This window comes from Capricornis sumatraensis, chromosome 8, assembly GCF_032405125.1.
Source record: "Capricornis sumatraensis isolate serow.1 chromosome 8, serow.2, whole genome shotgun sequence".
Classification (NCBI taxonomy): Eukaryota; Metazoa; Chordata; class Mammalia; order Artiodactyla; family Bovidae; genus Capricornis; species Capricornis sumatraensis.
This window is the reverse complement of record NC_091076.1, coordinates 64668945-64696727: the sequence shown is the minus strand read 5'-3', so window position 1 is coordinate 64696727 and position 27783 is coordinate 64668945. Positions and strand designations below refer to the sequence as shown.

The following is a 27783-nucleotide window of genomic DNA, read 5'->3' as shown; positions in this document are numbered from 1 at the left end:
ACCCAGGAGTCCTCAGCCCAGCCCTGTTCCTGTTGCTGGTCAGCATCCAGAACGATGAGGGTCAGCCTGGCCGCCCTGGCCTTCCTCCTTACTCTTGCCATCCTGCACTCGGAGGCCAATGAAGGTGAGCCTGCTACTCTCCCTGCTCTCAACAAAGAGAACGCAGGGGCTGGAGACTGAAGGTGGGGGCGGGCAGGGGGCGGGGCTGCCCTGAGGAGCTGTGGGTGATCTGGAAAACGTGGTCTGGGGTTCCTGCAAAATTGTCTTTCCCGAGGGTGTCTCCCTATTTCTGGTTGAGGCTCACTTCTGCCTCCCCTGGGGTGGGGAAAACCTGCCTCTGAAAACAGCCTTCCTGGCCTTTGGTCCCCAGCCTCAAGAAGCTGACCCAGAGCCCTCCAGGTGTCTGCTCAGTTGCCTCCAGGCAGGAGCAGAATCTGGGCGACAGGAACCCACAAAGGATCACGCTCTCTTCATGGCTTAGACGGGGTTTGACCATATTTGGATGGTTGCCAACATTGAAAAACTGGAAACCTTGAAAAATCCCTATTGCCCATTTCTTTCACAAATATGGAAGACCAAGCAGACATGAGCCCGAGTTTCCACAAGCTCACTTCCAACTGGGCCTGAAGTGGAGGTGCTGTCCCCTTAGACAGGGGGCGCTGCCCAGGCCTCAGGGTCCCCACTGCTTGCCACACCCAGCTGCGGTCCACATGGTCTCGAGGGAAATTGAGCCTGAGACACCCGGATCAGCTTCCCTCCTCTCCCTGCAAGACCTGTCCAGTGTGTACATGACACAGAGCTCTCAGTAAATACCTGTGCTACAGGAAGAAGAGGCAGCAGGTGACTGTGAAAGAGGCAGGGCTAAACCCCAGTGTCCTGACCCCCAGCTCACTGCCCTCAACAGGTCTGCTTGCCTCTCTGCAGGGGGCTGGAACCAGGGGTGAAGGCGGCACAGAGGGATCTGGGAGGAGGCTTCCCAGGAAGCAACTCTCCTGAGCTGAATGTCAACCAAAATCGGAGACTGAACAACACTGCACACTAGGACTATCATTTGACACCCTGCTATGTCAAATGGCATATTTGACAGCTATTTTCCAGGAATTTTGACTGCGAAAGAGCTTTTCACTGCTTTCCAATAATTTCAGTTATTATTGTTATATGACTTCTCATCTGCAAACAGGATCAGTGATAACTTCTCAAAGGGTGGTTGTGAGGAAGGGAGATGAGCCACATTAGGAAATAAGCCAGGCACCAGGCCTGTAGTAGAGTCTCAGGGCACATCTTCCTCAACTCACGAGGGGATTACCAGAAATGGAAAATACAGGAAGTTGAAAATGCATGTAGTGCACCTAACCTTCCAGACACCATAGCTTAGCCTCGCCCATCAGAACTCTCCTTAGCCAATACTAGGGGAACATCATCCAACCAGGCCTATTTTATGATGGAACGCTGTCTAATGCAGGTCATGGTTTTGAACACTGTCCTGAAAATGACCCACAGCATGGTTGTCTGGGTCCAGACTGGTGGTAAGTGCGTCAGTGTTGACCCTGGTGACCCCATGCCCGACCCGGAGCTGCAGCTGCTCTGCCCAGCATCTCAAGAGAGAATCTATCCCGTGTGTACATAAAAAGCCGACTCTGTGCCACTCGCTCGGGCAACACGCTGGAACGCACTGAGGGCAGAAGCAGATCCTCTCTCCCCGGGAGCCTGGGTCTGGAAGCTCTGCTCTGGCCAGCCTGTGACCTTCTGTGTCTTGTTTAGTTTTCCTGACCCACAGCTTCCTCATCTGTTCCATGGGGATAATAAGGCCTTTATTGCACAAAACAATCATTGGTATAAATATCAGTTTGCACAGTAATTGCCCTAAGGCTACTATTTGCCATTTTAAAGACAAAGGTTCAAAAAGGGTAGGTGTCCTGCCCGGAGTGACACAGCTTTCAGCAGAAGAAACAAGGACTAATGAAGCTTTCTTGCCTCCTAGCCAAGGCCCTGATCCTCTGAGCTGAGCAAACCTCCCACTTTTAACAGTCCCCGCCACTGCCAGACATGTGAGGGAGGGTCCTCTCAGATGCAGGGGAACAGTCCCGCCCTGCTCTGGCCCACCCTAGGCACCCACTAGCATCTTCATGTGGGAAATTATATTTCTCAGGAAATTATATGCTTTTTTCTAAATTACAAGTCACCCCCAAAATTCAGTAGAACAATTGGGAAAATGGGAAAAAATATTCTAATTCTCTGATAGAATACCACATGACAATCAACAGAGAGACATTACTGACTTAAAGGAATTTGCTGACATCAAGAACAAAAGTGGTAAACACTTGGCACGTGGAGTTCAAGGTTAAAATCAGCATGTGGAGCGACTGGGAGCAGTTAGGGGAGAGGTTATCCCCATCCGGTAGCTTGAGACCATTGCACTGATAAAAGTGTGAGTTCACAGCTAAGAAATGCTAATGAGTTTGTAAAACTCATATACTTTCACAATCATATAAGTGGCGTTTCAAGAAAGAACAAGTTGGGGGAAGCAAATTATGTCCTTAAATGGGCAACTCCAACTGTGATTCTTGCTCAGAGATGTGGATATTATATCATTTGAATAATAATGTTCACTGACATTGCCCATAACGTTCAATTGCCCAGGGTTTGAATAATTGCTGAAGGTGACAGTTCTTTATAAATGCTTTGACAGAAGAAATACATAGAGTCAATGTGTAAATGTCACGGAATACTAGGACATGACAGCAGAAACACTGGCTAACTTTTCTGTAAAATTTAAATTTGCCAAAGCAACACCAATTTGGAAGGAGAAACTAAATTCAGGACAAGCAGACAAGACATGTCCATCGTTAAAATAGGAAATGAGATTATATGAAGCATTTAGTATTCAAACTCCAACTTGAAAATGCATTTAGACATACTTTCAACAATTTGGCTAACCCAATATGGAAAAACTGTTCTACGTCTGAAATATTTGAGGCTAAACAAAGGTAAGTAAAGACTACAAATAGCTTGCAACTAATGCTTCCTGTGTTTTATTTTGTTTGTTTAGGGTTTTTTTGTTTGTTTTATTTATTTGGCTGCAGTAGGTCTTCATTTCAGCATGTGGGATCTAGCTCCTTGACTAGGGATTGAACCTGGGCCCCATTGGGAGTGTGGCATCTTAACAACTGAATCACCAGAGAAGTCTCAATGCTTCCTAAGTTTAAAATTTTTACTTTTGAATGATAAACTTGAAATATTTTAAATATCAAATAGTTAGAGCATTTTTTTCAATTTTTAAATGATTTTCATTAACCCTTTACTTTGTGTTAATGGACCCTCTCCTCATGTTTTCTTTTATCAACTATCTCCATCTGCTACAGAACATTCAATGTGTTCCCGAGTCCATCACCTTGTCACTATACATAGAAACATCATTTATTATTACCTTGGATTTATTTATTTTTACAGAAAACCTCTGAAACTTAAAAAAAAAAAAACCCATCACCAAAACATGATTCATGTTTACTATGTAGTTACATTATTTTTAAAAAGTGAGAATAAAGTGCTGCAAAAAATATACAAACTAACACATTATAAAGAAACTATACTTCAAAATAATATAAAATTTAAATAAAGTAATTTCAAATAAAATGAAAAAATTTTAAATTTAAACATACAGTATACCTAAAATGAATACAATGTTATACATCCATTTATTTCTCAATTTTTAAAAAAGACAAATATGAAATAATTTATGATTTGGGATTTTCTAGGAATCCTGATTTCTTATTTCTGAATCCTGAGGACAATCAGAAATTTGACACACTAGGACCACAGAGTCCCATCCCAGTCCTGCAGAGGGTCTGGGAGGTGAGGCTGGGAGGGGCTGGCAGTGGGAGGGAGGAGATGTCTCAGAGGAGGACAGTTTAAGGGCTGGGAGGGGGCTTCCCTGGTGGGCCAGTGGTTAAGAGTCTGTCCTGCCAGAGCCACTGGTTCCACCCTGGCTGTGGAACTAAGATCCCACATGCCTGGGAGCGCAGCCAAAAGATTTTTTTAAAGGGGGTGGGGTGGGGAGGAGGAAGATCAGAACATTTCCTGCCACATGCTCCTGTCTTAGGTCTTCTGTCGCCGCAGGGGCTGTGGGGGTGCAGATAGAGGTCTAAGCGTTCTCATGGAGAAGTTTCCAGCATCTTACAGCCCTAGGTGTGGCAGAACCAGCTGATAACCTGCTGTTTCTCCCACATGTCAATGGCAATCCCACTCTCTCGTGTGGAAAATTATCGAAGGACCAGTGCCCTCAGCCAGAGGTCATGTAAGTACAGCCCCCCAACAGTGGAAAGGGTGTAACCTCAAGAACCAGTAGGGCTGGGAGAGGGAAGGGGGGCAGGAGTCTCTAGGAACGGCGACAAGAGTGGGGTGGGGCGGGGGTGACACAGGAGGCAGCTGCTGGTGGGGGTCGGGGGAGAGGCTGGGGTGGTGGGTCGGACTCCTCTTCGCCTGTTGACTCAACATTTCTCATCTTCTCCTTCTTGCTCCTCAGCTTCCAGACCAGAAATGGGCGATCGATCTGTGCCGACCCAGGCCAGGCCTGGGTACAGAAGTACATCAAATACCTGGACCAAAAGTCCAAGGGAGCTGGGAACAGTGGGACCTTCACAGTCGAGGGAAAATGAGAAGAAGCCACAGAGCCACCTCCCCTCCCCAAACAGCTCCCTCACCCCAGATGCGCCCTGGGCGAGTCCTGGCCCGAATGAAAGCCTGCGCTTGCGTTTCTGGGCTCCCGCTCTGATGGTCTGCGCTCTCCTGAAGCTTCCCCGTGAAGCCCCGCCTTCTGGGGCCAGAGGAGACTGCGGCCCCCGGACCGCATCTGTCGTCCCCTTGCAGGAGCCCAGGTCTTGAAATAAATCCGTGCTGCAGAAGGGGACTGTTGGCTTGAATTGGTTCTCTCACAGACAGCCTGGTCATTTCTTTAATTTTACAGACACTTCTATGTATTTACTGCATATGTGGGGCCTTGTAAACATTTCAATAGGAGTAGATGTAAATAGTGAAATGATGGAGGCCTAGTTAGGATCAGGAGGAGGACGAACAGTGACCCCACTTCAGAGTCCTTAGACAAGGCGAACAGTGTGAATACAGACGACCGTGGGGAGACCCTCTGTTTGCCTGTACAGAGCTGAGGTGCACAGCAAACACACCTCGTCACTCCCTCATCCAAGTGGGCAGAGCGGCTCATCCTTCCTAGAAAGCTCTTCTCCAGGTCTCTGCCACTCAAAACATTTACTTCTCTGTGCCCGCCTCGACCGCCTGTAAATAGCGCCCCCTTGTGCTCGCTCGTCAAATCTGCGCTCTCCCCCAAAACCCACGCTCCGTCCCTAATACATGCACCCCAACACTGAAGTCCTACAGTCTCTTTAGATGCTGCCTGACCCTTATTCTTGACACCTGGGGTAAAACTGACCCTGGAAATGTGGCCATCCTCCCCACAACCTCCTCAACTAAAGACAGAGGCAGGTACAGGGCAGTGCTCTGTGGGCGTGAGGAGGAAAGGGAGGCAGGCAGGAGGCGGAGGCTGATGCCAGTCTGACCATGTGTCACTGGACACAGTTTGCAGAAGGGCCTCAGGGACACCAGTGTGGCCCAGCGCACACCCTTCAACTCAGTCCTTGGGGAAACTCCCATGGAGGAAGGATGCTTTTCGACCCCAGAGATCAGAGGTCTCTGTCCATCCGTGAGTTTAGTGTCCATCTGTGAGTTTATTGGTGGGGAGTGGACGACCACCTACTGTCAGGGGCAAAGTCAGGAAATGAGCACAGTCTGTCCTCGGAGCCCACAGCTGCCCTGGCCAAGGCCATTTCCTCACTGGACGGTCCCCTCCTCTTCCAAACTCCACTCCTTAGCACCCCTGTGCTCTTGAGTGCACACAAATCCCATCGGAAACCAGTTCTCTGCACCTCCATCCACACTAAAATGGGATGGAAGCTCAAATCTCAAAGCCAAAGGGACTAGAGTGAGTGAGGAGGTGAGGAGACCTGGGGTCTCTGGGAGGACGAGCACCAGGAGTGCAGGGGTGAAGGGCAGGGAGAAGGTGGGCACAGCAGGGGCCACTGACGACCTCTGCAGAACAGGCTCCGCAAGTGGCAAACCGTGGCCGTTTACCCCCCGCTGCCAGGCAGGTCGGCTCTCCTCCTGAGTTACTGGGGTGCTCGGGCCTGCGGGGAGCTGGGTGGATACCGAGCGTCCCCTGAATGGGGAGCTATAACTACCGCGGCTGCGCTCCTTCTCCGAGCCCCCCTCCTCAGGAATGGAACCTCTGTCCTCCAAGCTGCTCAAGATGAAAACAGAAAGTCACCCTTGAAACCCCTCTCCCTGATCCATCCATCCAATCCATCAACAAATCCTTTCTATCAACAAATCCTGTCAACTGTCTCAAAACCTCTCAATTCCAGGGACTTTGGCTTCTCCACCACCACCCTCCTCAAAGCTCTCATTTGCATGACCTCAGGATGTGCCTCAAGCAGATGAGGGCTTGGCCAGTATGCAGAATCCAACCAGGCACCTGGAGTCAAGGCTGAACATCAAGAAGATGCTCACAGGCATTCAGAATTGAATTATGTGGTAAGAACTTGCTGCAGGGCATCAGCTATAACCTTAGAAGGAGATGAAAGATTCCATCCACACAGATCAGAGAATTACAGAAGGATCTAAAGGATGGATGGATTGGTTTCAAGTGTCTTTCGTGCCAGAGGGGAGGGTAATAAATGTCCTGAAAGAGCTAAAGACATGAAAAAAGTCTAGCATAGCCATGAGGAATGTTTGCTACACCCCCAGGGAAGACTTCTGTCTACACAAGTCACACAGAAGAAACACTCGAGGGTCTAATCAGAACTTAGAAGACACCAACCCTATTTAAAAGATCTGAATTCCAAGCTTCCTGTTGCCATTTTGAGTATTAGAGTTCCGTGTACCCAGTCATGGTGGAGAGAATCACACTTGAAGTGCACAAACCCAGGTCAGAAGTCCGTTTTGGCCAATAAGCATCCTCTAGTGCTGGGATGATGATCTGGTGGGGATCATATAAAATTGGCCCAGTAATCTCAATTTGCGTAAGATAGTAACACAGCACCTTAGTGGGTAAGCCTCACAAAGGTGGTAATTAAACATAGAAAGATGTGGGGACTTCCCTGATGGTACAGTGGTTAAGAATCCACCTTGTAATGCAGGGAACGTGGGTTCAATCCCTGGACGGGGAGCTAAGATTCTGCATGCCTTGGAGAAACTAAGCTCGCACGACCCAACTAGAGTCTGTGCATTGAAGGAAAGATCCTGCATGATGCAAGGAAGATCCTGCAGACCATCTAAGACTCAACTCAGCCAAATAAGTTAATAAACACTTCATTAATTAATTTAAAAAATATAAATCAGGTCCAAAATATTAATATTTATATGCAGAGATAAATTAAAAGGTTTTGGTTTTTATGGCAGCTCTATGCTGGTTGCTGGATCTTAGTTCCCCAACCAGGGATTGAACCTGGGCTCTCTGCAATGAAAGCACTGAGTCCTAACCACTGAACCACCAGGGAATTCCCATAAATTTGTAATCACTGGAATCACGTATATAATTTTGAACTTAGAGCACCTACATTTTTTAATGGCCTCTTATGATCAACCTAGATAGCATATTCAAAAGCAGAGACATTACTTTGCAAACAAATGTCCATCTAGTCAAGGCTATGGTTTTTCCAGTGGTCTTGTATGAATGTGAGAGTTGGACTGTGAAGAAAGCTGAGGGCCGAAAAATTGATGCTTTTGAACTGTGGTGTTGGAGAAGACTCTTGAGAATCCCTTGGACTGCAAGGAGATCCAACCAGTCCATTCTAAAGGAGATCAGCCCTGGGTGTTCTTTGGAAGGAATGATGCTAAAGCTGAAACTCCAGTACTTTGGCCACCTCACGCGAAGAGTTCTCATTGGAAAAGACTCTGATGCTGGGAGGGATTGGGGGCAGGAGGAGAAGGGGACGACAGAGGATGAGATGGCTGGATGGCATCACCGACTCGATGGAGGTAAGTTTGAGTGAACTCCGGGAGTTGGTGATGGACAGGGAGGCCTGGCGTGCTGCATGGGGGTCGCAGCACGAGTTCGCAAAGAGTCGGACACGACTGAGCAACTGAACTGAACTGAACTAGGGTATATAACAGATTATCCTTGTAATTCTAATACAAAATGTGTAATTAATTTATTTTGTGCTTGTGATTTTTGAGTTGAGAGATGTAAGAACTTGGCTAAGTTAACAGAGAACATTGACATGTTTAACACAACTTGATTTTTCTATAGTCATAAGTTTAATTTGTTATATTTACAGGAGTGCATTACTTTGGAAGGTTCTGAGTGTTAGATTGGGTGTGGAAAGTACTTTTTAAAATTCTATAAATTAATTAAAGCAACTTAAATTTTTTGTCAAAATTTAATCCACGAAAATTTAAATGGGACTGATTGTTTAAGACTGATCTGTTCTACTTGATTAAGCACTCATTAAGGACTTCTTAAATTTTGCTATAAGTAGGCTAAGATGGGTGAAACATGGGAAGCTATATTTTTTCTTCCTTTTAAAAAACTTTTTATTTTATATTGAAGTATAGCCCATTAATAAGGTTGTGATAGTTTTAGGAGGTCAGCAAAGGGACTCAGCCGTACATATACAAACACGTTTCCATTCTCCTCCAAACTCTCCTCCCTCCCATCCAGCTTGCCACATACACTGACACAGTTCCCTGTGCTAAACCGTAGGTCCTTGTTGGTTACCCTTTTAAAATATAGCAGTATGTACCTATTCATCCCAAACTCCCTAACTATCCCTTTTCCCCTTTCACCCAGAAGCTGTAAGTTCATTCTCTCAGTCTGTGAGGCAGTTTCTGTTTTGTAAATAAGATCATTTGCATCATGTCTTTTTAGATCTCACATCTAAGGGATGCCATATGATGTTTCTGATTCTCTGTCTGACTTACTTCACTCAGTATGACAGACTTTGGGTCCATCTATGTTGGTGCAAATGGTATCATTTCATTCTTTTCTATAACTGAGTAATATTCCATTGTACCCACTCCAGTACTCTTGCCTGGAGAATCCCATGGACAGAGGAGCCTGGTGGGCTGCAGTCCATGGGGTCTCAGGGAGTCAGACACGACTGAGCGACTTCACTTTCACTTTTCACTTTCATGCATTGGAGAAGGAAATGGCAACCCACTCCAGTACTCTTGCCTGCAGAATCCCAGGGATGGCGGAGTCTGGTGGGCTGCTGTCCATGGGGTTGCACAGAGTCGGACACAACTGAAGTGACTTAGCAGCAGCAATATTCCATTGTATATACGTACCACATCTTCTTTATCCACTGGTAAGCTATATTTTTAATTTGTTGCTTTACTGAATATTCATTTAAAAATCGAAGTAACTGCAATAGATTCCTACACACAAACTTTACGTGCAGACATGAAAAAACTCATGCCAATAGAAATCATCCTTATCTCCTGCCCTGATAACTACAATATGGTCCACAAGGTCTCTCCACTTCCATTCTTCCTGCATCCCTTCCATTCTCCACTGCAGCCACCTGAAAACCCTCCAAAGCTTCCCATTATACCCAGAATAAAATTCAAATCCTTGTAGCATGTCTTGTCAAATGCCCCATAATTGGGTCCCTGACTGTCTGCTGAGGCTCAGCCTGCTCCCTTGTTTTGAAGCTCCAGCCACACCAATCTTCTTTTCTCATCTCAAATGTATGATCCTCATTTTTGCCTCAGGACCTTTGGATATGCTTTTCTCTTTCCTAGGGCTTCTATTCCACCCATTCTTAGCTCGCCAACTCCCATCCAGTTCTTCTTCTCTTGCTTTCTCTCTTTTTAAAAAATCTTCTTTCCTTCCTTCCATTCTTTTTTTCTTTCTGGCTCCATCTGTTGGTAATTGCAGCATGTGGGATCTTCATTGTGGTGCAAAGGCCTTACCCCCAGAATATATATGTGGAAGGATATGAACATACACATAACTATGTTTATCTCCCAGTAATACAATTATAGGCACATCTTGCCATCAATTTGTCCCGTACTTCCTGACTTTTCTGTAATAAGTAAACATTCCTTGTGCAAAATTAAATGAGATTTTTTTTTCAGCATTCCCAGACTTCACAATGTAGGGAGAAAGGGTGCAGTGACCAGCTTTTTGCTCAAAGGGCAAGAACAGAGAGACACCTCAGGCATTCCAGTGTTTCTCTGGGTGACCACACAGTTGTGCAACTTTAGATAACCCCAAGCTCCTAACTCTCGCAGGACAGACAGTGGTGGAGAAAGTCAGGACTCACCTGCTGTAGCTAGAGGCAGGCAGACACGCTGGCAGCCAACCTGGAGGCACTCTTTTTCTATCCCGCAGTCCCTGTCTTCTTTGCACTCATTCACACAGATGCCTGACAAAAGGAAAGATGCGGTTAAAAGCGTTGAAGTCTTGACTTCAAAAATAAAGAACTTAAATGCCTTTACAATAACATTCAAAAAATAAATCTAACCAATTGTGTGCAGAAAAATATGTGATACTCCTAAGAAAAAAAATTAGCTATCTTATAAATGGAGAGAGATGCCATGTTTATGGATGAAAAGATTGTGTCATAAACATATCATTTCCCCCACCCTAATAAAGTTAGTACTATCCCAGTCAAAATCATAGAAGAATTTTTCACAAAAATGGATAAGCTTATTCTAAAAGTTTATATGGTTTCCCCCAAACCAACAGTAATCAAGAAAATAAGATAATTTTAAGCAAAGCTGCCAAACTGAAACGCAATTGGGTCAACTGGATTGTTCATATATATATATATATATATATATATTTTTTTTTTTTTTTTTAAAGGAATCTTCATTGCAGCACTGTTTATAATAGCCAGGACATGGAAGCAACCTAGATGTCCATCAGCAGATGAATGGATAAGAGAGCTGTGGTACATATACACAATGGCGTATTACTCAGCCATTAAAAAGAATACATTTGAATCAGTTCTAATGAGGTGGATGAAACTGGAGCCTATTATACAGATTGAAGTAAGCCAGAAAGAAAAACATCAATACAGTATACTAACGCATATATATGGAATTTAGAAAGATGGTAACAATAACCCTGTATGCGAGACAGCAAGAGACACAGATGTATAGAACAGTCTTTTGGACTCTGTGGGAGAGGGTGAGGGTAGGATGATTTGGGAGAATGGCATTGAAACATGTATAATATCATATATGAAACCAATTGCCAGTCCAGGTTCGATGTGTGATACTGGATGCTTGGGGCTGGTGCACTGAGATGACCCAGAGGGATGGTATGGGGAGGGAGGTGGGAGGGGGGTTCAGGATAAGGAGCACGTGTATACCTGTGGCAGATTCATGTTGATGTATGGCAAAACCAATACAATATTGTAAAGTAATTAACCTCCAATTAAAATAAATAAATTTATATTTTTTTAAAAAAGCAAAAAAAAAAAAAAAAGCCCCACCAAGTAAAAAAGGAATCTTGTCTCTTTCCTCATACCACACAACAAAGTCTGTTCCAAATTGGAACAGCAAAATTTAAAACACATAGACAACAAAACTGCAGAATAAGGTATCCCCTCAAACTCCAAAATATGAGTGGATGAAAGACACAACACGGAACTCCGCCAGAGCAGTGAGGTGTCTGCGTCTGTGCAGAAATCTGTGGGAAGCAATGCAGTGACTGATGGAGAAGCCTAGGGACATCGTTTCCATGGGAACTTTCTGAGGAATCTACTAAGAATGGATTGTCAGCTAACCCAAGTACTGGAGAGGGGGAAATGGGGACTAGTAAGTCATGGCAACCCTCTCCAGTATTCTTGCCCGGAGAATCCCACGGACAGAGGAGCCTGGCAGGTTACAGTGCATAGGATCGCACAGAGTGGGACACGACTGAAGAGGCTTAGCACGCAGGGTAGTGGGTAGTAAGTACTCAAAGAACTTAGTATAAGGTAACTGTTTGAACTATTCGGGTGTGTGTATGTTAAGCAGTTGGAAGGTTGGGCGGGACCAAGCATTCTCCTGTGGAGCTGAGGAATTCGGGCAGGGCGCTCTGCCTCACTTGCTTGCGGGCTGGTGAGCACACGCGGCCGCAGCCATCGCTGACGCACTTCTCTCCTGCCGCGCAGTCCGGGTCTTCTCGGCACTGCTCCTCACAGACACCTTCACGGTCAGAAAAGACTGGGCTGAGACACTTAAATACCATGAATATTTATGTTGTGAATGACCATGTCCTAATAACATCAGGATACACTTTGATCTGGGACTTCACTGTGTAAACATGAGCTCCAATTGAACCTCATCTGACCCTTCCAGTAAATAAGATCTGGGTTATTCGGATTTGAATTCAGGGTTGTTTACCATTAAGACACATGTCCCTTGTGTTATGCAACTCAGTGAAATTAACCTTGAATACAGAGTTGAGCTCCCAGAGGTCAAGAAACTATTTTTTTTAATATTTATTTTTAATGGAAGGTTAATTGCTTTACAATATGGTGTTTCTGCCATACATCAACAAAGAAATTATTTCTGATGGAAACGCTTAATTGGATTCTAGTCTTGATACTCATAGAGATGGAGTTTAAAGATGGAGGCAGACCCTCAAAGCTGCTTCAAAGTCTTGGGCAAAAGAGCATCTCAACCAACAAGCACATCACCACCTACAAGAGGATTCTCACTGTGGGTCCTGCCAGTGGTTGACCTGCTTTGCCACCACTATGAATCTCATTCAGTTTCCCTGTTATCGTCTGTAAATGGGGGTTGTCTGGTGTGTGGCTTGAGCAAGTAAAGAGAGGTCGGACTAGATGAGTGACTCTCAAATGTGGCTGATGATCAGAATCATCTGGGAGCTTTCAACTGAACTACAGAAAGTAGGACTTGGTCCAGACTTGATTACTCAGGTTCTCCAGGGTTGAGCCTATATGTACATATTTTAATGAGGGCTCCAGATGACGCTGATGCTGAGCTGGACTAGAGATTCTCCCAGAGACAGAATGTCTCTGACAGTTCAGGATTTCATAAGCTGTTGCCAATTTGTGGAGGAAGGTTGGGGGTCATAACCCTTTGTTAACATTCAGCCATTCATTCATTCGTTCATGGTTTATTTACTCATTCATTCCCTTGTTTCTAATTCATCAACTTATTCTTTTAAAAATACCTACCATATGTAAAGAACAGGGACTAGATATTTGAGGAAATAGAGGTATGAGTCAGGTTTCACATCAGCAAGGCAGAAATAATCAGGATGGGAAATCAAAGTTTGCTTTCAACAGACTGTAATTCACAATGTTAAACATGTTTGATAGAAAGTGACATGAAAGAGGTACTGAAAAGAGTGGAGAGAAGTGGTTTAACCATTACTGTGCTAGAGAATTGGCTGGGATTTAAACACACACACACACACACACACACACTGACAAAGACCATTCAATGGGGAAAGAATGGGATTTTTTTTTTCAACAAATGATGCTGGGACAAATGGACATCCACATGCAAAAAAATAAATTTGGATTACTATCTCAAATCATAAATGCATACATACATAGTATATACCTACATACAGAAAAATTCACTCAAAATGGATCAAAAACCTGACTATAAGAGCTAAAACTACAAAACTCTTAGAAGGAACCATCGGTGTGAATCTTTGTGACCTTGAATTGGGCAATGATTTCTTAAAAATGACACCCAAAACACAAGCAACAAAAGAGGTAAAGAAATTACACTTCATAAAATTAATGGCTCTCTCCCTCTGTCTCTTTTTCAGGCTGATCCCCTGGAGCGCAGAGGCTCTCTGAGTCCACTTTCCTGCCTGGGCTTCTAAGACCCTCTCGAGAAGGTGCCCTGCACCTTCACCCCAGCGAGAGGGTGCCTGAGGCCTCCGAGAACAGAACAAGCCCCATGCAGGGGCTTTATTGGCTTTCTGCGTAAACCAAGGAATGTCAGCCTCTTTCTCTCTCCTTTACTTTCTTATCAGTCAACTCCAGACCACCAGGTTCCAGTCCATTAAAGGACCTCATCAGGAGCCTGGTACACTTGGCAGATCGGAGGGAGTGACCTCAAGGGCCTATTGAGGCCGGTGGTCAATGGACAAAGAGAGGACCAATCATTTCAACTAATGACTCTCCATATATGCCTTCTCTGAAGGAGCCCTCACTCCCTGGGGAGGAAAGAAAACTAATTAACATTTCTTTAGGCTATGAAGTCCTTTCCTTGTACATGGGCCCAGCAAAATTGTGCATAAACGTCAGCCAACAAACTTGGGCTTTCATCCTGCCTCCAAAAGAAGACTTTCAGACATTGCTTGGATTATTTACTGCCCTTTCTTTGTCTGTAAATCATGTTTATACTACTGAGACTTTCGGGAAAGAGTTAGGGAGTGAGGGAAAGAACAAAGAACATTATGCAAAGGGTTTACTTATAAAAACTTTACTTATATTCCCATTCCTTGGGACAAATGTCAAACCAAATCAAGAAAATCAATGTTTGTGGCTAATCATACAATTGTTGATTGGGGACCCCATGGTACGTGGTTATCTGACTGCTCAGAGGATATTAACAACACTGTATGATATGGAAGGTCACTGACACTACGATGGAACATTACTATGACAAAGGACTTCTTGAGTGGCTTGACCGTGGATTAGCTCCACCTCGTCCTAGGATCGTCCTTGATAAACAGAGTGGGCCTGAACAATGAGACATTTGGAAACTTGCTGCAAGTACCAGAGCACGGAAGAACTTGGGACTTGGACTGGACATTTCATAGGGACCAGTCATGGTCATAGTAACTATTTCTTTCGCTATAATCAGTCATATTTTATACAGGCCTGTGTCCCACTTCCTTTTGTTATAGCCATAGAAAATTTAAAATTTAATAAGACTTTTATGTTCTGTAACTTGTATTAATTGCAAACTATATACTTGTCTTAACTCCTCTATTTCTTTAAGCTACTCAATTTTGTGTTATTCCTGTTCAATTCAATCATAGTGCCTACAACTGGGAACAAATCAAATTTCATTTACAAAATATACATGATAATGCCTCTCTGAATGTACAATTACTGTAAAAGAAAATCTTTAAAACTTTTTCTAAAAATCTACCCTCTTCCCCTAATTTGGAAACTTTAGCTGAACAAATTACCTGGGCTAGACCCACGAGGATGGTTTCAAAGTATTACCCACACTATCAGGTCTGGAACTGTAACTTTGGTGATTGTCTTGATAATTATATTTGTTGTTTACCATCACCTTTCTATAAGGTTGGTTAATACTAACCAAACTCATTTGGTCAAGACCTTTTTTTACAAATATAATAAAATAGGGGGAATTGTCAGGAAGCATTTAACAGGAGGCTTCCTGTGTGCTGTGTGGATCTGTCAGGAATTCTCTGCTCCTTATTAATTCCTGAATACTCAGGAGTTAAGAGGAGAGACAAGCCTCTCCCGGGGGCTGAAGAATCCAGGCATTTCCTTCATTAGTGTTTCTATATGGTGATAAGTACCCTCCTCCTTCTTGTGAACCATAGGGTAAACGTGATTGTTTACAACTCTCTCTCTCTTTAATATGGATCACCTATGTTTTGTAAGTCTGGAATTTTAATCTTTATCTTTGCTGAGAATAACTACCTTGTAAGACAGTATATATGCCCACACCATGTTGATTAAAACACCTGTGCTTCAAAAAAATTAATAAATAAATAAAATAAAATTAGATTAATGACTTTTGTCCGTTAAAGAACACTATTGAATAAATGAAAGGACAAATCATAGAATAGGAGAAAATATTTGCAAATCATATATCTAATAACAGTCTAATATCCAGAATATATCATGAATTCCTACAACTCAGCAAGAAAAGGACAAACACTTTTATCTTGCAAAAGGAGGAGCTGAACAGCTATTTCTTGAATACATCATATGCAAATTATCATTAAGCATATGAAAAAGTGTCCAACATCATTAGTCACTGGGGAAATGTGAATTGAAACCACAATGGGATACCACTTCACAATCACTATGATGGCTGTAATCAAACGTCAGGTGTCAACAAGTGTTGGCAAGGATATGGGAGCAATCGGAACTCTCGCTGGTTGATCGCGGTTAAATTGGTGCAGGCTTTGTGAAAAACAGCTTGGCAGCTCCTCAAAAAAATTAAACATAGACTTGCTATGTGACTATGTCCACTCCTAGCAATTTTTTGTCCTCTCCTAGCAATTTTACCCTAGAGAATTGAAAATATGTTCACACAAAAATTTGCACGCAAACACTCATAGCAGCATTAACTTCATACTAGCCAGAAAGTAGAAATAACCCAAGTGTCCATCAAGTGATGAATGTATAAATCATATCTGGCAGATCCACACAATCCAGCCATGAAAAAGAGTGGAGTACTGATAGATGCTACAACTTAAATGAACCTTGAAAATAGTGAAAGAAGCCAGACACAAAAGATCACATTATCAAATGACTTCCTTTACATGAAATATCTAGAATAGAAAAATGCTTAGAGATGGAAAGTAGATTGGAGGTTGTCAGGGGTGGGGGAAGTTCAGAACAGGGAGTTGGATAATGGTATGGGATCTCTTTTGGGGGTGATGAAAATGAGCTACAGCTAGATGATCGTGATGGCTGCCCAACAATGTGAATATACCAAAACCACTGAGTGGTACACCTTAAAATGGTAAATTTTATCTCAGTAAGCACACACACCCCACACAGAGAACGCTAGAGACCTCAAAGAGCCTGAGCAGAGGATGTTGGCATTGGTCTCTTTTAACAAGGTTTTTTGGGTGATTCAAAAGTGCTAGCAGAGTCTCTTCTTAAAATGTGGTCTGTTGGCCAGGGTTATTAGCATCACCATGAAGCTTGTTAAGAATTCGTAATCTTGGGCCCCACTCCAGACCTGAATCACAATCTGCAATTTAACAGGCTCCTTGGATGATTCCTGTCATATTAAAGCTTGAGAACTACTGCCCTAATCTAGAAGGAATGAGTATGTTCATTATGTTTATGGTGGAAATAGCCAGTACAGTGGGGCTTTCAAGGATTAAGGAGATTTCCACAGGCAGGAGTTGGGGAGGTCATCACATAAGAGCACACATTTGCATTTTGAGGAAATCAGCCACCTGATTAGAGGTGCACTTTGGGAAGAACAATCACATTCATGCATGGAGTTGGCTGGAATTCAACATACAATACATGTTTTGGATGAGAGAGAGTTCCAAGAGTATTGCAAGGGTCCAGGTATGTAACTAGGGTGGTACAGGTCAGTTTGGAAAGGCTGTACAAGAAGTTGTGAAAGAAGATTTCACAAAGACTGGTCATTGATTGCATCAGAGTGGGAGGAGCAGGCTTCTCAGATGGCGCAGTAGTGAAGAATCCACCTGCCGATGCAGGAGACATGGGTTTGATTCCTGGGTTGGGAAGATCCACTGGAGGGGGAAATGGCACCCCACTCCAGTATTCTTGCCTGGAAAATCCCATGGACAGAGGAGTGTGGTGGGCTACAGTCCATGGAGTCTCAAAGAGTGGGATTGGAACTCTCGCTGGTTGACTTAGTGACTGAGCTCAAGGCAGGAGAAAGGCAACCAGAGAAATCATGTTCGACTGCAAGTCTATAAGATTGGGGGTGGGGGGGGGGCGGTGTTGGTAGAAAGAAAAGAAAGCCAAAGGCACAGGAAAGGAAGAGCAAAGAGAGACGCCATCAGAGAGCAAAGAGAGAGTTTCGGACTGAAAAGATCCTGAACAATGTCAGTTCTGCAGAGATACCAAGGAGACTGACAACTGAGAAAAATTATAGATTGTCAACCAACAAGGTATTGGTGCCTTTGGAGAGTAGAGTGTGGGGTGGGGGTGGGGGGGTTGGTATCAGTGGTGACTGTAATGGTGGTGGTTGAAGATATATTGGACGGGCTCAGGGGTCAGTGGTTGGGGAGAAAGATAAGACAGAAGAAGGTTCAGAAAAATGTTGTCTCAACAATACAGGAGTTTATATGCCTGTAGGTAGAATCAAATGGAGAGAAGAGGGTTAGAAACACTGGGGAGAGACCCAGAAGCTGATGAAGCAGAGACAGAGGGGGAGGTGAGGGCAGTGCGAATGGAGAAGTTGGCCTCTGGAGAAAGGGAGAGAGGAGGTCGGCAGACACAGAGGGATGCTGGCATGGGGACTTGTGGGGAAAATTAAAGTGTGCCTCAGGGTCTCCTCATGCGGACTGTTCTCCATGTTCACCCGTCCCCGCTCCACCCCCTCTTTAGACTGCGCAGGATAGTCCTACATGTCCCAGTTCCGGACTCTCTTGTTCTGAGACATGGGACGAGACTTACCCATTGCCTGGAGCCTTGTTTTGAAGGTGAGGAGACTGGCCAGGAGGAAGAGGCCACCCAACTTCATGTTGCTAGTTGAGGCCTTTCTGTGCTGATAATGGAGCAAGACCCAAGCAGCTGAGATTTATACCCTCCTAAACAGAGGGCTGGGCCAGAGTTCATGGCCACCGTCAACACTTAGGTAACTGGAATCCTGGACTTTGTGAAGCAGTGAACTTTTCTGGGAAAAAATAAACTCACCAACTTTGTGGTGCTGGTCAATGTTTGTTTTCCAAACCAGCTTTTGAGACAAGGGGACTATATCTCCTTAGTAATAAATAAATATATCAGATGAGAGAGAGAAAGTAAGAGAGGGAGAAAGGGAAAGACAATGAGAGAAGAGAAGATAGATAGATGATATATAGAAGAGGTAACTCAACAACATCTGTGTGCAAAATGCTTTCCTCTTTAAGCATCACTACTGAGGTGTGACAAGATTAAATAGCTGGCTTGAGGTTGTTCAGTCACTAAGCTGTGTCCAATTCTTTGTGACCCCATGGACTGCAGCACACCAGGTTTCCCTGTCCTTCACTGTCTCCTGGAGTATGCTCAGATTCGTGTCCATCGAGTCAGTGATGCCATCCAACCATCTCATCATCTGTCCCCTCTATCTCTTCCTGTCCTCAGTCTTTCCCAGCATCAGGGTGTTTTCCAGTGAGTCTGCTTATTGTGTCAACTGGCCAAAATATTGGAGCTTCAGCTTCAGCATCAGTCCTTCCAATGAATATTCAGGGTTGATTTCCTTTAGGATTGACTGGTTTGATCTCCTTGCAATCCAATGGACTCTCAAGAGTCTTCTCCAGTGTCACGATTCCAAAGCATCAATTCTTTGGTGCTGAATCTTCTTTATGGTCCAACTCTCACATCTGTACATGACTACTGGAAAAACCATAGTTATGATTAGATGAACTTTGTTGGCAAAGTGACGTCTTGCTTTTTAATATGCTGTCTAGGTTGGTCATAGCTTTTCTTCCAAGGAGCTAGTATCTTTTAATTTCACGGCTGCAGTCACCATCCACAGTGATTTTGGAGCCCAAGAAAATAAAACCTGTCACTGATTCCATTTTTTCCCCATGTATTTGCCATGAAGTCATGGGACTGGTTGCCAACCAAACTCAACTGGTTACATGTTGAGTTTTAAGCCAAGTTTTTCACTCTCCTCTTTCACCCTCATCAAGAAGCTCTCTAGTTTCTCTTCACTTTTTGCCATTAGAGGGGTATCAGCTGCATATCTGAAGTTGTTGATATTTCTCCCAGCAATCTTGATTCCAGTTTGTGACTCATTTAGCCCAGCATTTCTCATGATGTACTCCTCATATAAGTTAAATAAGTAGGGTGATAATATACAGCCTTAGCATACTCTTTTCCCAATTTTGAATAAGTCAGTTGTTCCATGTCTGGTTCTGACTGTTGCTTCTTGAGCCCCATACAGGTTTCTCAGGAGACAGGTAAGGTGGTCTGGTATCCCCAACTCTTTTGTTTGAGGTTACAAAGCTACTAAATGGGATTCAAACTCAGATATTATTGGCTTCATGTTTCATGACTCCTTTCCTGTAACGTTCTGTTTATGTATCAGCACAGGGGTCTAAATATTGTATTGCATCGTATGATACTGTTAGGGGCCACATTTGTTCTCTCTCTTTCCTAAGGTGGTGCTAAATATTTGTACATCTATACGCATGTAGCAGAAAAATTCTGAAACAATAACCTCTCAAGTAGTAACTCCACTTACTACCTCTTAGGAATAACTGAGTGAGTTGGGGGCTTTAGGTAATCAAGAGGTCTTTAATGTCAACTGAAATAAGACTAAGATAAGGAAGAGACATTCATATATCACTTGTGCTATTAACAATTAATAATAAAAGAGAGAAAAACTCCCTAAAATATGGAGACTAGGTTGAAGAGTTGCACAACTAGGGTCAGGAAGTGCAGTTCAGTTCAGTTCCCGGAGTTCACTCAAACTCACGTCCATCGAGTTGGTGATGCCATCCAGCCATCTCATCTTCTGTCGTCCCCTTCTCCTCCTGCCCCCAGTCCCTCTCAGCATCAGGGTCATTTCCAATGAGTCAACTCTTCGCATGAGGTGGCTAAAGTATTGGAGTTTCAGCTTTAGCATCAGTCCTTCCAAAGAACACCCAGGACTGATCTCTTTTAGAATGGACTGGTTGGATCTCCTTGCAGTCCAAGGGACTCTCAAGAGTCTTCTCCAACACCACAGTTCAAAAGCACAGTTCTTCAGCGCTCAGCTTAGGAGGGCTTATTAAACATATCATATTGCAACATAGAGAAACATATCTACCCAATCTGTCTCTCATACTCCTGACTTGCCCTAAACTCTCTGATACTGTGTTTACCCTACAGGACTTATGAATCCATCAACTGGTGCTCCTTTCGTTGCTGGGAGAGAGATGAACAAACCTGTCCCTGAATGGCAGCCCTCTTTCTGCAGTCTGGGTGCCACTGGAAGGCATTTACTCACTCTTCCCAGCTTCATTGGAATTCCTCTTGTGCAATCAGTCAAAAAAATATCTGAGCCAGCTCTCATGTGTAAACAAGTTTTGGCTTTCCTTCCCTGCCCCAGCTGTCCTGCACAGAATGTACCACGGTGGGGTTAGAATGCCCAAACTTTCACTTTCTCTGGGAAGACAAGGCTCTGGGGTGATGAATTAAAACTCAGATGTTCATTCTAATAAATCATGTGGTTGAAATCAATGTAAACTCTTCTCTGCTTTCTATTTCTCTTTCTAATGTCTTTACCTTGAAGTACCCTAACTCTGGCCTCTGTCAGTAGCACCTACTGGAAAAACCCCACTGTTGGAGACCCCTAACTATGGACTTTACGATTCCCTGCACCAAAGTGCCACGCAGCAGGGATGGATTCCACCATAAATTCATGATCAACAGCTTCATATAAGACTTCAACTTTGCCCTGCAATTTTAGTACAATTTCAACACAAACTCTCACTCTTGCAAATGACTATTGAAAATCTTGTCTGTGTTTCTCAAACATCAATCTCTTTCAGTCCTTCACACTTGGCAGATGTCCTTGCCTCCCCCTTTACAGAAAAAAACAACAACAACAACATTTTAGCTACTGGTACAATTTTTTAAGAAATATAGGGCTATCAGGTTATTTAGTTCTTCTTGAGTTAGCTTTGGTAGGGTGCCAATCTGGATTCAACCAGGAGAAAGGGACCATTCAGTCACTTGAATAGAGTAACTTTAATATAAAGAAGGAGATCAACCGTGGGATTTCTTTGGAGGGAATGATGCTGAAGCTGAAACTCCAGTACTTTGGCCACCTCATGCGAAGAGTTGACTCGTTGGAAAAGACTCTGATGCTGGGAGGGATTGGGGGCAGTAGGAGAAAGGGACGACTGAGGATGAGATGGCTGGATGGCATCACGGACTCGATGGACATGAGTCTGAGTCAACCCCGGGAGATGGTGATGGACAGGGAGGCCTGGCGTGCTGTGATTCATGGGGTCGCAAAGTCGGACACGACTGAGCGACTGAACTGAACTGAAATGAAATGAACTGCAAGAGGGATTAGAGTAACAAAGGATTTACTTTGTTGTTGTTCAGATGCCAAGTTGTGTCCAACTCTTTGTGACCCCATGGACTGCAACATGCCAGGCTTTTCTGTCCTCCACTTTCTCCCTCCAAGAGTTTGCTCAAATTCATGTCCATTGAGTCAGTGATGCTATCTAATCCTCTCCCCCTTTGCTGCCCACTTCTCTTTCTACCCTCAATCTTTCCCAGCATCAGGATCTTTTCCAATGAGTCAGCTCTTCCCCTCAGGTGGCCAAAGTATTGGAGCTTCAGCTTCAGCATCAGCCCTTCCAATGAGTATTCAGGGTTGATACGTTTTAGTATTGACTAGTTTGATCTCCTTGAAGTCCAAAGGACTCTCAAGAGTCTTCTCTAATGCCACATTTTGAAAGCATCAATTCTTTGGTGCTTAGCGTTCTCTATAGTCCAACTCTCACATTCATACATGACTACTGGAAAAACCATAGTTCATCCTAAAGGAAATCAGTCCTGAATATTCATTGGAAGGACTGATGCTGAAGCTGAAACTCCAATACTTTGGCCACCTCAGGCAAAGAACTGACTCATTTGAAAAGACCCTGGTGCTGGGAAAGATTGAGGGGAGAAGGAGGAGGGGACAACAGAGGATGAGATGGATGCATCGGCATCACCAACTCGATGGACATGAGTTTGAGTAAACTCTGGGAGTTGGTGATGGACAGGGAAGCCTGGCATGCTGCAGTCCATGGGGTCACAGAGTCAGACACAACTGAGCAACTGAACTGAATTTGACTATATGAACCTTTCTGGGCAGTGATATGTCTGCTTTTTGGTATGCTGTCTAGGTTCATCATAGCCTTCCTTCCAAGGAGCAAGCATCTTTTAATTTCCTGGCTGCAGTTACCATACACAGTGATTTTGGAGCCCAGGAAAATAACACATGTCACTGTTTCCACTTTTCCCCCTTCTATTTGCCATGAAGTGGTGGAACTAAATGCCGTGATTTTAGTTTTCTTTTTAATATTGAATTTCAAGCCAGCTTTTTCACTCTCCTATTTTACCCTTGTCAAGAGGCTTTTTAGTTCCTCTTCACTTTCTGCCATTAGAGTGGTATCAACTGCATATCAGAGGTTGTTGATATTTCTCCCAGCAATCTTGTTTCTAACTTGTGATTCATCCAGCCCAGCATTTTGCATGCTGTACTCTTCATATAAGTTAAATAAGCAGGGTGACAATATACAGTCTTGATGTACACCTTTCCCAATTTTGAGCCAGTCATTTAGTTGTTCCATGTCTCGTTCTGACTGTTGCTTCTTGAGCCCCATACAAGTTTCTCATGAGACAGGTAAAGTGGTCTGATACTTTCATCTCTTTAAAGAATTTTCCAGTTTGTTGTGATCCACACAGTCAAAGGATCTAGTGTAGTAAATGAAGCAGAAGTAGATGTTTTTTGGGAATTTCCTTGCTTTCTCCATGGTCCAATAAATTTCGACAATTTGATCTCTGGTCCCTCTACACTTTCTAAACCCACCTTGTACTTATGAAAGCTCTCAGTTCATGTCCTGCTAAAGCCTAGCTAGAAGGATTTTGAGCATAACCTTGTTAGCATTGAAATGAGAAAAATTGTATGGTAGTTTGAATAGTCTTTGACATTGCCTTTATTTGGAATTGGAATGAAAACTGAACTTTTCCAGTTGTGGCCACTGCTGAGTTTTCCAAATTTGCTGACATATTGAGTACAGCACATTAGCAGCAGCATCTTTTAGAATTTTAAATAGCTCAGCTGGAATTCCATCACCTCCACTAGCTCTGTTTGTAGTAGCAATTCCAAAGGCCCACTTGACTTCACACTGTAGGATGTTTAGTTCTAGGTGAGTGACCACACCATTGAGTTTATCTGGGTCATTAAGACCTTTCTTGTATAGTTGTTCTGAATATTTTGCCACCACTTCTTAATCTCTTCTGCTTCTATTAGGTCCTTACCTTTTCTGCCCTTTATTGTAGCCACCCTTATATGAAATGTTCCCTTGATATCTCCAATTTCTTGAAGAGATCTCTGGTCTTCCCCATTCTATTTTTTTCCCTCTATTTCTTTGCATTATTCACTTAAAAAGGCTTTCTTATCTCTCCTTGCTATTCTCTGGATCTTCACATTTAGTTGGGTATGTCTTTCCCTTCTTTCCTTGCCTTTCACTTCTCTTCTTTCTTCAACTATTTGTAAAGCCTACTCAGACAACCACTCCACTTTCTTGTACATCTTTTTCTTTGAGATAGTTTTGGTCACTGCCTCCTGTATAATGTTATGAACCTTGGTCCATAATTCTTCAGACACTCTGTCTATCAGATCTAATCTTTTGAATCTATTCATCACCTCTACTGCATATCATAAGGGATTTAATTTAGATCACACCTGAATGGCCTAGTGGTTTTCCCTACTTTCTTCAAGTTAAGCCTGAATTTTGCAATAAGGAAATGATGATCTGAGCCACAGTTAGCTCCAGGTCTTGTACTTATTGATTGTGTGGAGTTTCTCCATCTTTGACTACAAAGAAGATAGTCAATCTGATTTTCATGTTGACCAGCTATCTGGTGAGGTCCATACATAGAGTCATCTCTTGTGTTGTTGGAAAATTGTGTTTGATATGATCATCATGGTCTCTTGACAAAACTGTTGGCCCTTGCCCTGCTTCATTTTGTACTCCAAGGCCAAACTTGCCTGTTATTCCAGGTATCTCTTGACTTCCTACTTTTGCATTCCAATCTCCTGTGATGAAAAGGACATTTTTTTGTGTGTGTGTGTGTTAGTTCTAGAAGGTGTTGTAGGTCTTCATAGAACTGGTCAACGTCAGCTTCTTTGGCATCAGTAGTTGAGGCATTGACTTAGATTACTCTGATGTTGAATGGTTTGCCTTGGAAACAAACTGAGATCATTGGTTTTGAGACTGCACCCAAGTACTGCATTTTGGACTCTCTTGTTGACTGAGGGATTGACTAGCAGGAGTAAAGAGAATTCTAAAGAGTATGAGGGTGGCAGATGCAAGGAACAGCCACTAACTCTAGGACTCAGAGTGCCCAAGGCATCCTTACCCCCAGGGATGAGATGTGGACCTTCTTGGAGAAGGCAAGATCAAAGTCATGGGATCATGATCAGTTTGGCGCTGCACCCACAGAACCTGCAGAAATCCACCCTGTAGGGGTGGGAAAATTGTTCACCAAAAGGTATCTTAACAGAGGCACTTTGCTACTAAGTGTCCTGTATCTCTTAAAGAAATTGATTTAGTAGAGGAGGAGTCAAGGTCAACTTCTGAGTATGAAGGACTGGAAGAGACTGAGGTTTGAGAAGCATGGACAAGATTTTCAATAATCCTGATAAAGTATGGGCTTCTCTTGTGGCTCAGCTGGTAAACAATTCACCTGCAATGCAGGAGACCTGGGTTCGATCCCTGGGTTGGGAAGATCCCCTGGAGAAGGGAAAGGCTACCCTCTCCAGTATTCTGGTCTGGAGAATTCCATGGACTATATAGTCCATGGGGTCACAAAGAGTTGGACACGACTGAGTGACTTTTACTTCACTTCACTTTATGAAGAGTGGGAGCTTGTGTTGAAATTGTACTAAAATTGCAGGGCATCGTTGAAGCTGTTGATCATGAATTTATGGTGGAACCCATCCCTGCTGGGTGGTTCTTTGGTGCAGGGAAGCATAAAGTCCATAAGTGTCTCCAACAGTGCAGGTTTTGCCAATAGATGCTATTGACAGAGATCAGAGTGAGGGTACTTCAAGGTATTAAAGGGGTTAGAAAGAGAAATTGAAAGCGGAGAGGAGTTTGCACTGATTTACAACCACGTGATTTACTAGAATGAACATCTGGGTTTTCATCTCCCCTGTGTCTCATCTTCCCAGATACGGAAAGCAAAAGCTGAGGAGTTCTGACCCCACCGTGGTACTTTCTGTGCAGGACAGCTGGGGCAAGAGGGGAGAGCCAAAACTTGTTTATGCATGAGACTTGGCTCAGCTATTTTTTCCACTGATTGCACAAGAAGGATTCCAATTTTATTTCTTCTGAATTTTTGAAGGTGAGAAGAGAGAGTAAATGCCTTTCAGTGGCACCGAGACTGCAGAAAGAGGGCTTGGCATCCAGGGACAGGTCTGCTCGTCTCTCTCCCAGCATCACGAGGAGCACTAATTGGTGGATTCTTAAGTCCTGTAGGGTAAACACAGTATCAAAGAGTTTAGGGAAAGTCAGGGGTATGGAAGACAGATTGGATAGATATGTTTCTCTATATTGCAATATGATATATTTAATAAACTCTCCTAACAGCACTTCAAGGCTATGGTTTTTCCAGTGGTCATGTATGGATGTGAGAGTTGGACTGTGAAGAAGGCTGAGCGCCAAAGAATTGATGCTTTTGAACTGTGGTGTTGGAGAAGACTCTTGAGAGTCTTCTCAAGAGTTGGATCTGCAAGGAGATCCAACCAGTCCGTTCTGAAGGAGATCAGCCTTGGGTGTTTTTTGGAAGGACTGATGCTAAAGCTGAAACTCCAGTACTTTGGCCACCTCATGCGAAGAGTTGACTCATAGGAAAAGACTCTGATGCTGGGAGGGATTGGGGGCAGGAGGAGAAGGGGACGACAGAGGATGAGATGGCTGGATGGCATCACCACCTCGATGGAAGTGAGTTTGAGTGAACTCCGGGAGTTGGTGATGGACAGGGAGGCCTGGCGTGCTGCGATTCACGAGGTCGCAAAGAGACGGACACGACTGAGCGACTGAACTGAACTGAACAGCACTTCCTGACACTAGTCCTGCAACTCTCCAATCTAGTCTCCGTATTTTAGGGAGTTTTTCTTTCTTCCATCATTCATTGTTAATTGTACAAGTAATATGTCAATGTATTCTCCTTACCTTAGTCTTATTTCAGCTGACACTAAAGACCTCTTGAGTACCTAAATCCCCCAACTCACTCTGTTATTCCTAACAGGAAGGGAGTGCTGGTGCTACCTGAGAGGTTATTGTTCCAGAAGCTTTCTGCACTCTCATGCATCTATCAATCCACATCCACATACATCTACAAGCATACAGATGCACAAATATTCAGCACCACCTTTAGGGAAGAAGGAGAAAGATGGGTCCCTTAACAGTATCATACGATGCAATACAATATTTAGACCCAGGTGCTGATGTAGAGACAGAGAGTTATAGGAAAGGAGCCATGAAATATGAAGCGAATAATATCTGAGTCTGAGCCCCATTTAGCAGCTCTGTAACCTCAAGCAAGCTATTTAACCTTGTGGTACCTCAGTTGTGATGCTTAATGAGGAAAGCACTTTGCACACAGAGGTTGTTGAGTTACCTCTTCTATCTATGAGCTTCCATGGTGGCTCATATGCTAAAGAATCTGCCTGCAGTGCATGAGACTCTGGTTCCATCCCTGCATTGGGAAGATCTCCTGGAGGAGAAAATGGCAATCCACTCCAGTATTCTCACCTGGAGAATCCCATGGACAGAGGAGCCTGGTGGGCTACAGTCCATGGGGCAGCAAAGAGTTGCTCACAACTGAAGCCACTTGGCATGGCATGGCTTCTATATATCTGTCTATCTATATTCATCTATCTTCTATCACTGTCTTCTTCACCCACCCTCCATCTCTTGTTTTCTCATCTGATAGATTTTTTTTTTAATTACAGTAAGAACCATGTCTCAAAGAACTTGCTTGGAAAACAAACATTGCCCAACACCACATAGAGTTTGTGAGGTGTTTTTTTTTTTTTTTTTTTTTGGTTGTTTTTTTTCCAGAAAAGTCAGCTGCTTGGCAGAGGTCCAAGTTTCAAGTTTCCTAAATGGTG

At 43.7% G+C, this 27783-nt stretch overlaps 1 protein-coding gene, 1 non-coding gene and 1 pseudogene across 2 annotated transcripts in view; 1 reads left to right on the top strand and 2 right to left on the bottom strand.

The window, feature by feature from the left end:
- LOC138084678 (C-C motif chemokine 3-like) overlaps positions 1 to 10436 on the bottom strand; it is a 30506-nt gene extending 20070 nt beyond the window's left edge. The window contains exon 1 of the mRNA XM_068979044.1: positions 10335 to 10436. The gene's annotated coding sequence lies outside the window, so the exon portion shown is untranslated. The remainder of the gene's footprint in view (positions 1 to 10334) is intronic.
- LOC138084365 (regakine-1-like) lies at positions 55 to 4893 on the top strand (annotated as a pseudogene).
- TRNAE-UUC (transfer RNA glutamic acid (anticodon UUC)) lies at positions 7493 to 7565 on the bottom strand. The gene has a single exon. It is a non-coding gene; the product is annotated as a tRNA-Glu (tRNA).
- Positions 10437 to 27783: the final 17347 nt, after the last annotated feature.